Source organism: Syzygium oleosum, unplaced genomic scaffold (genome assembly GCF_021117445.2).
Source record: "Syzygium oleosum isolate NSW1041296 unplaced genomic scaffold, Sole_v2.1 Sole_v2.45, whole genome shotgun sequence".
Classification (NCBI taxonomy): Eukaryota; Viridiplantae; Streptophyta; class Magnoliopsida; order Myrtales; family Myrtaceae; genus Syzygium; species Syzygium oleosum.
This window is the reverse complement of record NW_026607529.1, coordinates 86378-99157: the sequence shown is the minus strand read 5'-3', so window position 1 is coordinate 99157 and position 12780 is coordinate 86378.

Here is a 12780-nt window from a genome sequence, read left to right as displayed (position 1 = left end):
AGGCGAGGAACCCCTAGGAAAATTCAAAGTCCTACTGGTGAGAAACCACTAGGCAAATTCAAAGTCCTACAGGCGATGAGCCCCTAGGCAATTTTCAAACTCCTACGGGCGAGGAATCACTTGGCAAGTCTCCAAATCCTCAAGCGAAGATGCCTCAGGCGTTCATGGTTCGTGAGTTTGTCCTTAAATCACGAAATCCGAATAATCATCATAAGCATCACCACCATCAATTCATGCCCTTGGATAAGTAACAAAGAGACAGCTCACAAACAGGTAAGTTTCTCTCCCTCAATCATTAAGAACCTTTCAAAATATGAACCTTTGGATTAGATCACGAATTTCAAAAGCAAGATCTCTAATCAGTTATTGTGAAATTTCCATCTTATCTTGTTCAATGAGTCGACTAAAAATTCAAGTGTCACCTTGTCTTTGAGATCAACCTCTAACGAGCTCAATCTCAAAGAGGGGCAGCTGTTGACACCTAATTTTTAGCTCATTTTTTTTTCATATTTTCAAAAATCTCAAAATTAGGACCAGGAATCTTGGCCAAGCCTAGAAACCTATTTCTAAAGCAAAAAATAATTTTTTAGCATTTTTCCTTAATTTCTTTTAATCAAAATAAGTGTGAAAATCAAGAAAAATAGCAAATGGAATCCGAAAATTCCATAAAAATAGTCATTAGTCTTATTTTAAATCCAATTTCATGAATATATCATCAATTTAGAAAAATATCAGTCGGGTATATGTTTTTCCCAAAATTGGGCAAAATTAAACCCGAATTGAACCAAAAATGCAATTAAATTTTTTCTAGTCATTTTTAAGTCATAGTGTCTTCACAACAAATGATTCTGGGACCTTGAATTGTATGATGGTCAGTCCAATTGCACAATTTGACATAAAATTCAAAAATCCCCAAAATTCAATTGAAAATTAAGAATTTTGAACCCAAATTGGGAATCGTGCCCAATATGAAATTGTCAAAATATGAGACCATCATTTCTAGGGTTAATAATATGTGGGTAATTCAATTTTGGCATCAATTTTGCCTAATCAGGTCATTAGGATACCAAATTGAACAAAACCCTATTAACCTGAATACAAAAATGTGAAAATCTTGGAAACAATTATAACAAAAATTGGGGAAAATTATATATTTGGGTTCGGAATGTGATGGGGAATTCAATTTTGGGGTTTAATTTTGAAAATTGGGTCAAAATTGGGTTTAATTGGCGAATTTAGACCAACCCAGGTCTACCGGGTCCACCGGGTCAACCCGACTCGACCCGGGTTGTTCATCTTCCCTACCTGGTTCACCCCAGAACGTGCAAAAACCAAGAAAAAATATTTCAAGACTGTGACTTTACCGATTTTTTCCGGCTAATTTGGCACGTGAAAATCGACTGGGCCAGCTGGAAAATCTCCAGCTGGCACCAGTAAACCGATCTAACCGATCGGAAATCGGTTATAATCGATTTTGGGCTGGATTTTGGATCGATGAAAAACGAAAAAAAACTTGAACATTGCAAAGGAGAGGTGTTCGACGAATTGTCAAGGAGAGAGAGAGAGAACCAGAGAGGAAAAAAAGCCTGAAACTAGTGAGAGAGTGAGTTGAGACTCCCTGAAACCTAGTGATCGGCGCTTTTCTGACCAGGAAAGCGCCGGCAAATAGGTCTCGCCGGTGAGTTTCCTCACTGGAGAACCTGCAGCAAGGCTGATCATTGAGGCCTGTAAATCACACTCGGCTGGCTGATTCAGAAGCTCCCCTGTGAAACTGAGGTCATCAACTTGAAGTTCAAGTGACAAGGAACCTTTCTACGGTCGCCGGATATCTCAGAAACTCCATTTTGCCTTCAATCGAAGCAGGTAAATATCGTTCATCGTCACGATTTTTCCAAAAAAATTCCAGAAAATATGATTTGACTCAATCTTGTTGTTCATGTTGTTCTAATCGTGATTTTGTAATTCTGGATGTTCAAGACTTGTTTCTAATCACGTTTTATGTCATTTGATTGCATTTTGATTGGAAAATATGCATGAATCATCTCGGTCGTCCATTGAACCGTCTCGCCGGAGCTCGGGAACCCTCACCGGAGTGTCACCGTGGCCTTAGGCCATTCAAGTTAGTCTTCCTTGATCTTTGCTTGATGTTTTGTAGTGATTTGATCGATAGAAAACGACTAGGGCGATTAGAACAAGGGTGAATGTTAGAAAGGTTGGAAAGGTCAGCTTTGAGTTGGCATTTTTAGGTTCGGTTTTCGCCGGCCGGTGAACGTCCGTCGATGTTCTGAGTAGGCTAAATGAAAAATAGAATGTAAGGACATCACCATGGTGCAATCGGAACGGTGAAATAGTCGCCGGAAGGTCATCGGCGATGGGCCCGAACCGGTGACCTCGAAAACATTGGATACAAAATAATGCCCATCAGGTGTTTGTGAAAATGCTTCAATGAAAAACACCCAAAACGGCGCCGTTTCAGCGTTGGGCTCGCCGGAGGAGGTGATCGGCGGCCGGCGCCGGCGAAGCCCGGTTCGGTCAGGCCGAACCGGGTTGAATCGGGCCGGTCTTGTTCACCACTTCGGCGGGAATTTTTAAAAATAAAAAAAACAAAAAATGAAAGTATAAAAATTTCACGAAAATTCAAAAAATAAAAATCAGAAAATACAAAAAATTTTAAAAATTCGAAAAATTCCAAAAAAAATGGAAAATTCATAAAAAATTAGAAAATTCATAAAAATTCATAAATTTTTAGAAAATTCATATAAGATTCAGAAAATACAAATAAAAAATGTGAAAATTTAGAAAATCAATAAAAAATTGAAAAATTGAAAAATTCATAAAAATTTTCAGAAAATCATAAAAAATCAATTCTCGGTTAATAAAACTTAAGAAAAAAAAATTCAAAAATTTTAAAAATTCACAGAATGATCCAAAAACATCGTGGCCAACCATAAAAAGTGAGATTTGAATTTTTTGAAGTACCCAAGTGGCATTTTTAGAAAATCCCAAATTCAGGAGTTATAACCCCTAAAAAACACTAAAACCCTAAAAAAATGTAAATCATGAAATGAATAAGCTTTTGGAGCTTCATTAGGGTTTGGATGTTTCGATTGATTTTCATTTTTTAGAGACCATTTAGGGTTGATTGACTTGATTGACATTGATTGTACATTTAATACTTGTTTGGTTTTTCCCGCGATTAGAATGGATAGAATTATTGGGTAAGCCTCGGAAATTCGCATGACACATTAGACATTGTATCGTTCTTAGGTACCGAAAGGGCTTTAGGGATCTCAATTCGGGATCAATAATGTAACCAAGTCCACGTACTCAGAATCTCTGGTTCGTAGAATCGTGGTATTTCTCTCGTACCTCGTTTAGGTTTCTAGTCTACCTACCAATAATGACTAGTGGCGACTCCAAAATCACAAACCTAGACTAAATAAGAAATCACCTTCCACTGTCACATGAGGTATGGTCTGGGAGAGACCCTTACACGGAAATACCTTCTTAGCGCGCAAATCCCGAAACCCCAAAAAAAAAAAGGCTCCGCGTGACAGTTATCCCAAAGGCCATTTGAAGTATTATCTTCGCAAGATGGCGAGGTATTCAGACAACACGCCACTTCTCATTAGCACATTTCAAGATAGCTTGAGAGGAGCGATCCGACATGGTACACCGCACTTGACATAGAAGATTTCACGAAATGAGATCATTTGGTGGGAAAATTCCTCCGCCAATACAAATTTAATGTTGAAGTACTCCCAACTAGAAAGGATCTCGTCAGAACGGAGAAACGAAAGAATGAGGGTTTCGAGCTTATACCCAGAAATGGAAAGATGTCGCTTCACAAGTAAAACCTGTCATAAGCGAGGATGAGCTTATTGAGCTCTTTTTGAAATCATTGCCAATTGAATATTACAATAAGCTACATGTGTCAGGCTGTCAAACATTCACCATACTGGTAAAAGTGGGTGAAAGGATCGAGTGGGGATTGAAAGAGAAGAAAGTTCAAGAAACAACAACACGGAGGCCTTATCTTGGGAGGAAAGACAAAGAGCCCATTTGTGAGGTAGCTGTGGTGTCTAGCCCGAACACTCATCAAATGTCATTTCCGAAGCAATCCAACATCACCTGGAAGAACCCAAGGCTATTTGAGCCAAAAAAAAAAGCCTGTAAGGCAATTTACACCTTTGTCGAGACCCCTGTCAAAGCTATTACCAATGCTTCTAGAAAGGCATTTGGTGGCAAAAGAGGTGCCAAGAGACAATCTCGCAAGGTTTCCTTGATATGATGAATTAAAAACTTATGTGTACCACATGGGAGAAAGGGGACATGACGTAGATAATTGTCCCACTCTAAAATACAAGGTTCAGTAGCTCATTGACAAGAAGATACTTAACTTCCAAGAGCCCAAGCCAAACATACTTCAGAATCCTCTTCCTGAGCACAATGCGGTAAACATGATCCGAGGTGAAGAAGAAATAATGGGGCCTGATGATGAATATGAATATGAAGCCAAGCTAAAAGCTTCTCGACTAGGGGATACCTGTTTTCTTCATGAAGCACTTCTAAAAGGTGAAGTTGCAAACAACTTGGGAGAAGACTCTGGTAAGTATAACTTTCAAGTGAAATATACGCCACCACCGTGGGCATTCAAGAATGAAGTAATTGTGCTCGATGGTTAGGGCGGTATGGATGATGAGCTAAATCCTAAGAATGAAATTCCATTCGAAGACAAAACGGATCAATATGAAAAAGAGAAAGAAAAGGTCTATTAGGGTGAAAAGCATTTTACCTAAGAATCACTCAAGTAGGGTGAAACCATGGGCCTACTTGGTTAGAACAGTGGCAAATATAACTACCGCGTCAAATACACCCCTACTTCGTGGGCATTTAAAAATGAAGTTATCATGCCTGACGAATGGGGCGGCATGGACGATGTTTCAATTAACAAACTAAGTCTCGAGGAAAATGAAGATCGAGGGAGAAAAAGAAGAAAAAGACTCGCCGAGGTGATAGGCGGTTTGTTCGCAAAGCACGGAAACAAGGTGAAGTTGTGGACTTCTTGGGTCAAGATAGTGGCCGGTACAATTACCGTGTCAAATACATACCCCCTCCATGGGCTTTTATGAAATAATCACACTTGATGGTTGGGGTGGAATGGATGTCGATGAAGCCAATAGAAGCATGGTGTCCATGGTCACACAATTTCTAATCAAACTTGATGAAGTGGATAAGTATGAGGAAGAAAAAGGTCATGTTGAACCAATTACCATTCAACTTCTAATTGATCAGCTAATGATCGAGGAAAAGGAGACACAGCCTGTGATCATTACTTTGCCTCCAAAAGAAAAGTTTGACACTAAAGCGCGTGCCCTAGGATTACGCACCTAAAGAAGTTGATGCTATAACTCGATCGAGAAGGTGCTATGTCCCGAAAGAGAGTGATCATGAAAAGAAAAGGATAAACGAAGAAGATGTGAAATAGTTGCTGTCAGTTATGAAGACAAGCAAGTAAGAAGTAATTGAACAGCTAAGGAAGATGCTGACACAAATTTCCTTGCTAGATCTCTTTAAAATCTTAGAGAGTCATAAAATGGTGCTTATGAAACTTCGTAATGAAGTACATGTTCCGGAGACAATCAATGAAGTATAATTGGAGGATTTTGTTGGTACTATTCTTTTGAAAGATTAGATCGTTTTCTCTGATGAAAATTTCCCAAAGGACGGACGTTTACACAATAAGGCCCTATACATTGCCGTCAGATGCCAAGGTAAAGAAGTATCATTTGTGTTGATTGATAATGGCTCTACACTTAATTTGTGTCCGCTAAGCACATTACACCGCTTGGGGATCAGTGAAGAATTCATTAAACCTTCTAAGGTAATTGTGCGTTCGTTTGATGAAATGAAAAAAGATGTCATTGGCGATATCGAGCTTGAGGTAAATATAGGCCATGTGCCCTTCTTAATTCATTTTCAAGTGGTGAATATTCCGAGGGCTTTCAACCTGCTGCTGGGAAGGCCTTGGATTCATATGGCCGGTGCTATCCCTTCAAGTATTCATCAGAAGGTTAGATTTGTTATTAACGGCAAAATGATCACTGTACATGGAAAGACAAATTTCACCACTTACAAGGAAAGTGCAATACCATATATTGAACCTAAGGTAAAAGAGGAACTGAGCTATCATTCCTTCAAAATGATTTCGATGGTGCAAATCCCTGCCGGAAGTATCATGAAGTCCCCAGAACTCTCAACATCATCTATTGTGTCAGGAAAGGTGTTATACCAATATGGATTCACTTCCGGTGATGGACTTGAGTCAAAAGCCCAAGGGATCAAGGAACCTATTATCCCACTTGCCATGAAGAAGAGACATAGAGTAGGTTATATCACAGAGAGCTCTAATAATCACCAGGGAGGTCAAGGCCGAGGTTAAAAGAACCATAGAGGTTATGAAAGCCAAGGTGATCATGTTATTAATCCGTCAATATGGAAGGGTAAAGCTACGGAGCTTCGTTATTATCATATCCACATCAAGGAAACTTTTCCTGGACCCTCCAAGCTGCTTCAAGAGGAGGATTTACACATAGAGGAAGAATTTGTTTTACCTAGCTTATTCGAGAAGAATGTTATCAACGTCATCATAACCGAAGCAGAAAATACCTACTGTCGTGACCTACCTCACAAGGGCCAAACTCGATGAAGTGGGTTTAGAGGTAAGTGTTCATAAAATGGTCCATATGTCACATCATAAAAGATGACTTACCGAAGCGTCGATCTTTTGATCATCCATACAATCCATTAATCATGAACGTGGATTTTCCCTAAATCCATACCTCGCGTGACAGTGGATTGATTTTTTCTTTTTTAGGAGTCGCTACTAACCTAGGTCAGGGGTCAGCTAGAATACCCAATCGAAATGCGGGAGTTTTGATTTCTACGAGAACTAGAGATCATGAGTTCGGGGACTAGCTTACGTTAATATTTCTATTAACGCCCTTTCGGTACCGCTAAACTTAACATGTTTATTATCTAAATTGTCATGCATTTGTTTTTTACCATTTTTCATGCCAAACTCTTAGTCCACTAGGTGATCATGCATATTGTTTTTGTGTTTTCATTTAAGATTCTGTTGACACCTAATTTTTAGCTCATTTTTTCCATATTTTCAAAAATCTCAAAATTAGGACTAGGAATCTTGGCCAAGCCTAGAAACCTATTTCTAAACCAAAAAATAATTTTTTAGCATTTTTCCTTAATTTCTTTTAGTCAAAATAAATGAGAAAATCAAGAAAAATAGCAAATGGAATCATAAAATTCCATAAAAATAGTCATTAGTCTTATTTTAAATCCAATTTCATGAATACATCATCAATTTTGAAAAATCTCAATTGGGTATATGTTTTTCCCAAAATTGGGAAAAATTGAACCCGAATTGAACCAAAAATGCAATTAAATTTTTTCAAGTCATTTTTAAGTCATAGTATATTCACAACAAATGATTCTGGGACCTTGAATTACATAATAGTCGATCCAATTGCACAATTTGACATAAAAATAAAAAATCCCCAACATTCAATTGAAAATTAAGAATTTTAAACCCAAATTGGGAATCGTGCCCAATATGAAATTGTCGAAACATGAGACCATCATTTCTAGGGTTAATCAGAAGTGGGTAATTCAATTTTGGCATCAATTTTTCCTAATCAGGTCATTAGGACATCAAATTGAATAAAATCCTATTAACCCGAATACAATAATGTGGAAATCTTGGACACAATTATTACAAAAATTGGGGAAAATCATATATTTGGGTTCAAAATATGATAGGGAATTCAATTTTGGGGTTTAATTTTGAAAATTGGGTCAAAATTGAGCTTAATTGGCGAATTTAGACCAACCCGGGTCTGCCGGGTCGGTCGGGTCAACCCGACCCGACCCGGGTTGGTTGTCTTCTTCGCCCGACTCGCCACAACACAATAAAACCCAGTTCGTGGCCAAGACTTTGCCGATCCTTTCAGGTCAATTTGGCACGTGACAATCGACTGTGCTAGCTGGAAAATCTCCAGCTGCCACCAGTGAACTGATTCAACCGATCGGAAATCGGTTATAATCGATTTTGGGCGAGATTTTGGATCAACAAAAAAGCAAGACAAAAACTGAACATTGAAGGGGAGCTGTTCGAGGAAATTACTGAGAGAGAGAATAGAGAGAAATAGAGGAAATCAAAGACAAAGATCGAGAAAGGGAGGGTCGAGAGTCCCCTCACGAGTGTTCGGTGCCGCTGTGGACGGCGGAGCACCGGTGAATCGTGGTTTGGTCGTGACTCTCCCCTGGTGGTTTTAGTCAGTCAAACTGGTCACGAAGCCCTGAAAACGAGCTTCGTCCGGCACGCTGAAACCTATTCCGGCGAATCAGAAGCTACTAGGGTGAAGTTCAAGTGTCAAGGAACAACTAAAGAGACACAGATTAGTTCGAAAATTCCTCTTGATCATCGGACGAAGAAGGTAAAGTTGGCTCATAGTCATTTTTTTCAAAATTTCCAGAATTCGGTTTCAACTTCGATATGCATGTTTGTGTGATTTCGTCGATGAATCTTAGCATTTTGATGTTCAGTATTAGTTTCTAATCATTTTTTGTGTTGTTTGATTACATTTTTGGGCATTAAAATGCATAAACCGAGTCGGCCCCCCATGAACAATCTCGCCGGAGCTCAGGTGACGTTGCCGGAGCATCACCATGGCCATAAGCCTATCAAGTTAGCCTCTTTCAACCTTGTTTGATACTTTTTTAGTGATTAGAATCGAGTTAGATGGCTAAGGCGTGCAATATTGTGATTTGAAGGTTAGGTTGGTTAGTTTAGCACAGTTGCGAATTAGGTTTTTTTTTTTGATCGGTTTTTCGTCGGCCGGCGGACATCCGCCGGTGTTCTGAGTAGACCAGATTCAAAGTAAAACATATGAACATCATAATCGTGCAATCGGAACGGCGAGATAGTCGCCGGAAGGTCGCCGAATTCCAATCCAAAGTCACGGCCTCGATAACGTTCAAGTCAAAATTGTGCACACCAAGTGTTCGACCAAATGCCACAATGAAAAAAGTATTAAACAGCGCCGTTTTTGGGCTTTGGGTTCGCCGGAGAAGGTGACTGGCGCCGACGACAGCGACGCCCGGTCCGGTTCGTTTCCCGGGGGGAAATTTTAAAAAAAATAATATAAAAAAACTCATTAAAAAAATATAAAAAATGATTAAGAATATTCCTTAAGGGCTAAGGATTGGTGACATGGTATTATGGGTGGACATGATCAATTCTAAATGAATGGCCATGATTGATTTGCTTACCCCCTAATTAATTTGCTTAATCCTTAAGGAAGGGCATTTTAGTAATTTCACTTAGGGGCATTTTCGTAATTTTCAATTAAGGGCATTTTTGTCATTTTTGGGCTCAAAGGGATGTGGCCGGCCTTGACTGGTCAGAATGGACCGCCGATCGCCGGATTTTCGACCGAAAAATGGCCGGTCCGATCAGACCGGTTCAATTCGAATCAACCGGGTTGAACCGGTTTGTCCCGAGTTTAGCCAGGTTGAACCGGTTCAATCCTTGGTTCCATTTGTTCCAATTTTGTACAATTTGATCTCTATCATGATTAATTGACCCAATTAATATTGAATTCAATCAAATTGGATTGAACCGATTTGAAATTCATGCACAAATTGATCCAATTTAACTTGTTTAGCTCAATTGTTCTTGAATTTGAGTTAATTGCATGGCCAAGCTAGACTAACAAATTTAATTGAAGTCCAATTAGCCAAATTGAGTCTCAATTCATCAAATTGAATATTAGTCTAGATGGGTCAAGTTGAATTGCACTAATTGGACCAATTACTCTTAGACTTCTCAATCGTTGGATCACTAAATTGATCAAATTGGCTCAAATTCATATGAATCTTCCAAATTTGATTTCGAATTTGGATTTCATATGAGAAATTAGGCTCATTCGTGTCTCAATTGCGCAAATCATGAAGAATTGATCAAAATCACTGATTAAGGCCTAAGTTGGGGGTTTTTGGGTTTGGCTTGGAATCACAAAATTGGTTCCCAAATTGAAAGTAATACAACCTCTAGATCAAATATCATGAAGGAAACTAACCTAAAAAATGACTAGAAATGAAGCAATTTCATTTTTGGCCGATTTGAACCAAATTTCGCAAATTGGGAAAAAGTTGATTCTAAATCGATTTTTGTAAAATTTCAAATGCCAAAGGCAAATTGAATGTAAAATAAGATGATTTTTGGATTTTTGTATTTTTCAATTTTTTGGTCAAAGGTTTGACCAAAAGTCAAACCCTAGTTGACTTTTCACTAGGAGCTTGATTTTATGATCAAATCTTTGAATTTTTCTAGAATTTCCACTTCTAAAGAAAAATTGGACTTGAAAGGAATATTTTTATGCGAAAAGCCCCAATTTGATCTGGGGTTGATTTTTGGTCAAAGTGTTGACCAAAAAGTCAACACGAAAGTCAACCGTTTGACTTTTCAGGTTTTTGCGTGAAATGAATAGAAAATTATTTACAGAAACTAGGCCAACAAACAGAATTAAAAAATGACACTTTTTGTTCAAGAAACGGGTTCCGTCGCGATCGGAAATCCTAATCTCGAATTTTCTACTTTTAATGACGCGTCGGCTAAAAATTACGTGTCAACAATGGGCTTACACAAATGGTTTTTGCTTTGAGGCCAATTAAAAAAATATACCATCAACATCTTTAGCGGGTTTACAAGTCAAGAACCTTGAAGATAAGACAAGATATGATTGCTTCCACTCATTCTAGCGGTAGCTCCCACATGAGATTCTCACTTTGACTCGAGCTATCCCAATCGGAAGAGACTTTCGGATGTGGGTTGCAATGTCAGTTCGGGTGAGGCTTAAAAGGCTTAAATTTTTCATACAAGGAAGGGTTAAAGGAGTCGGTGATTATCTTGGCATAATTACCATCACACAACTTCATAATGGCGTGACTCTTGAAATTTGACTTATCTCGAGAGTCCTTTAATCAATGCACATGTGAGCTTTGCTCTTTTTCCTAAAAAAGATCGTACTTGCAATGGATGTTTTTGCAGTTACAATGAAAATTGTTGGACTTGCAATGCTTTTCCTGCTTTTGATGTAATTTTTGCGTGGGCTTAGGCCTTGCTTTTACCAGGTACATCGCTTTTGTAAGCCCCTTTTTTTTTATTTTTTTTCTTTTCTTTTGAGTATCTAAGACTCTCGAGATGCCTCTATCTTTTCACCAGCATTTTGCTTTGATAGTAAATCACATGTATTGCCCCAACGTGGAGAGGTAATCACCACTCAGATTTCAAAAAGGATTGCATTAGGCTCAAATTGGCTAAGCAAGGGATAATTGTGTTTGGGTAGAGAAATGAATGGTCTTCTTCACTTTAGGATGCTTCAAGCTTCTGCCAGAATTCATTTGGAGTTAACACAAGAAGATTAATGTAAGTGAAATCAATTAAATCTTTCTTAATCTTTTTGCTCCAAAAATGATCAACCAAAACCTCCTATTTTACCCCATTGTAGGGTGGTTCTTGACAGAGGTATTTTGAAAATTCTCCTTATTTGACTTAAAGTGGCTAGCAAAGGATAAAATGAGTGTTTAGGATAGAGAAGTGAAATGTCTTTTATCACTTCAATCCATGTATTCAATGTGAACGAACCCTACGTCCTAGGACATGGTTTTTTCGCTCAATTTTCTCAAAATGTGTATAGGGACGTGTTTGATCAAAGGTTTGCCTTTTATCATCCTAGACATTTCCATTCGGCATTTTTGAGAAATCCCTTTTTTTGCTTTTTCAAAGGATCATTTGGTTAAATCTCCCGTCTGTAGGGAATTTTGATAGACCAAAACGATTGGAAATGATTTTAAGAATAATGATTCGCTGACTCCTCTGGGATTTTTTTTTTGACAAAATCTCAAAATTGAAAAACCTTTTAGACAGAAAAGGTCCTCACAAATAGGATCTACTTCCTAAGTTCTAGAGAGAAGATTGATTTTATGTAGCTGCTTTCTCGAAGTTGACTACTTGGGGTTTGGAATAGCCTCCTCAGGGAATAGTTGAGTATCTGCAAAATGAACAAATATGCAAAAATCCTATGTACACATGAGATGCATGATGCAAATGTCCTAAAGTGACTCGGATTCAATCCAAAAGCAGCTCAAAGGCTTTTTATTCAGGGAAAATATTTCTTGACAGCATCAGCATTTACAGGTTTTGGCAACTTTTGGCCATCCATTTCTACAAGAATCAATGCTTCGCCTGGTAACACCTTCTTGATGACATATGGTCCTTCATAATTGGGGATGAACTTCCCACGATCTGGAATGATGGGTAGGACTTTCCTCAAAACCAGGTCATTGACCTCAAAATGCATGGGTCGAACCTTACGGTTGAATGACTTAGCCACTCATTTTTGGTAGTTTTGTCCATGGCACAGGGCTTTTACCCATTTTTCATCAATCATGTTAAGCTGTTCAAATCTTTGTTGAATCCATTCTGCTTCAGAAAGTTTTACTTGTGAAAGTACCATTAATGAAGGAATTTCCACTTCCACAGGTAAAACTGCTTCCATTCCATACACTAATGAGAATAGTGTTGCCCCAGTCGAAGTGCGAATAGAAGTTTGGTAAGCCATTAATGCGTACGGCAATCGATCATGCCAATCTCGGTAATTCTCTGCCGTCTTGGACAGAATCTTTTTGATATTCTTCTTT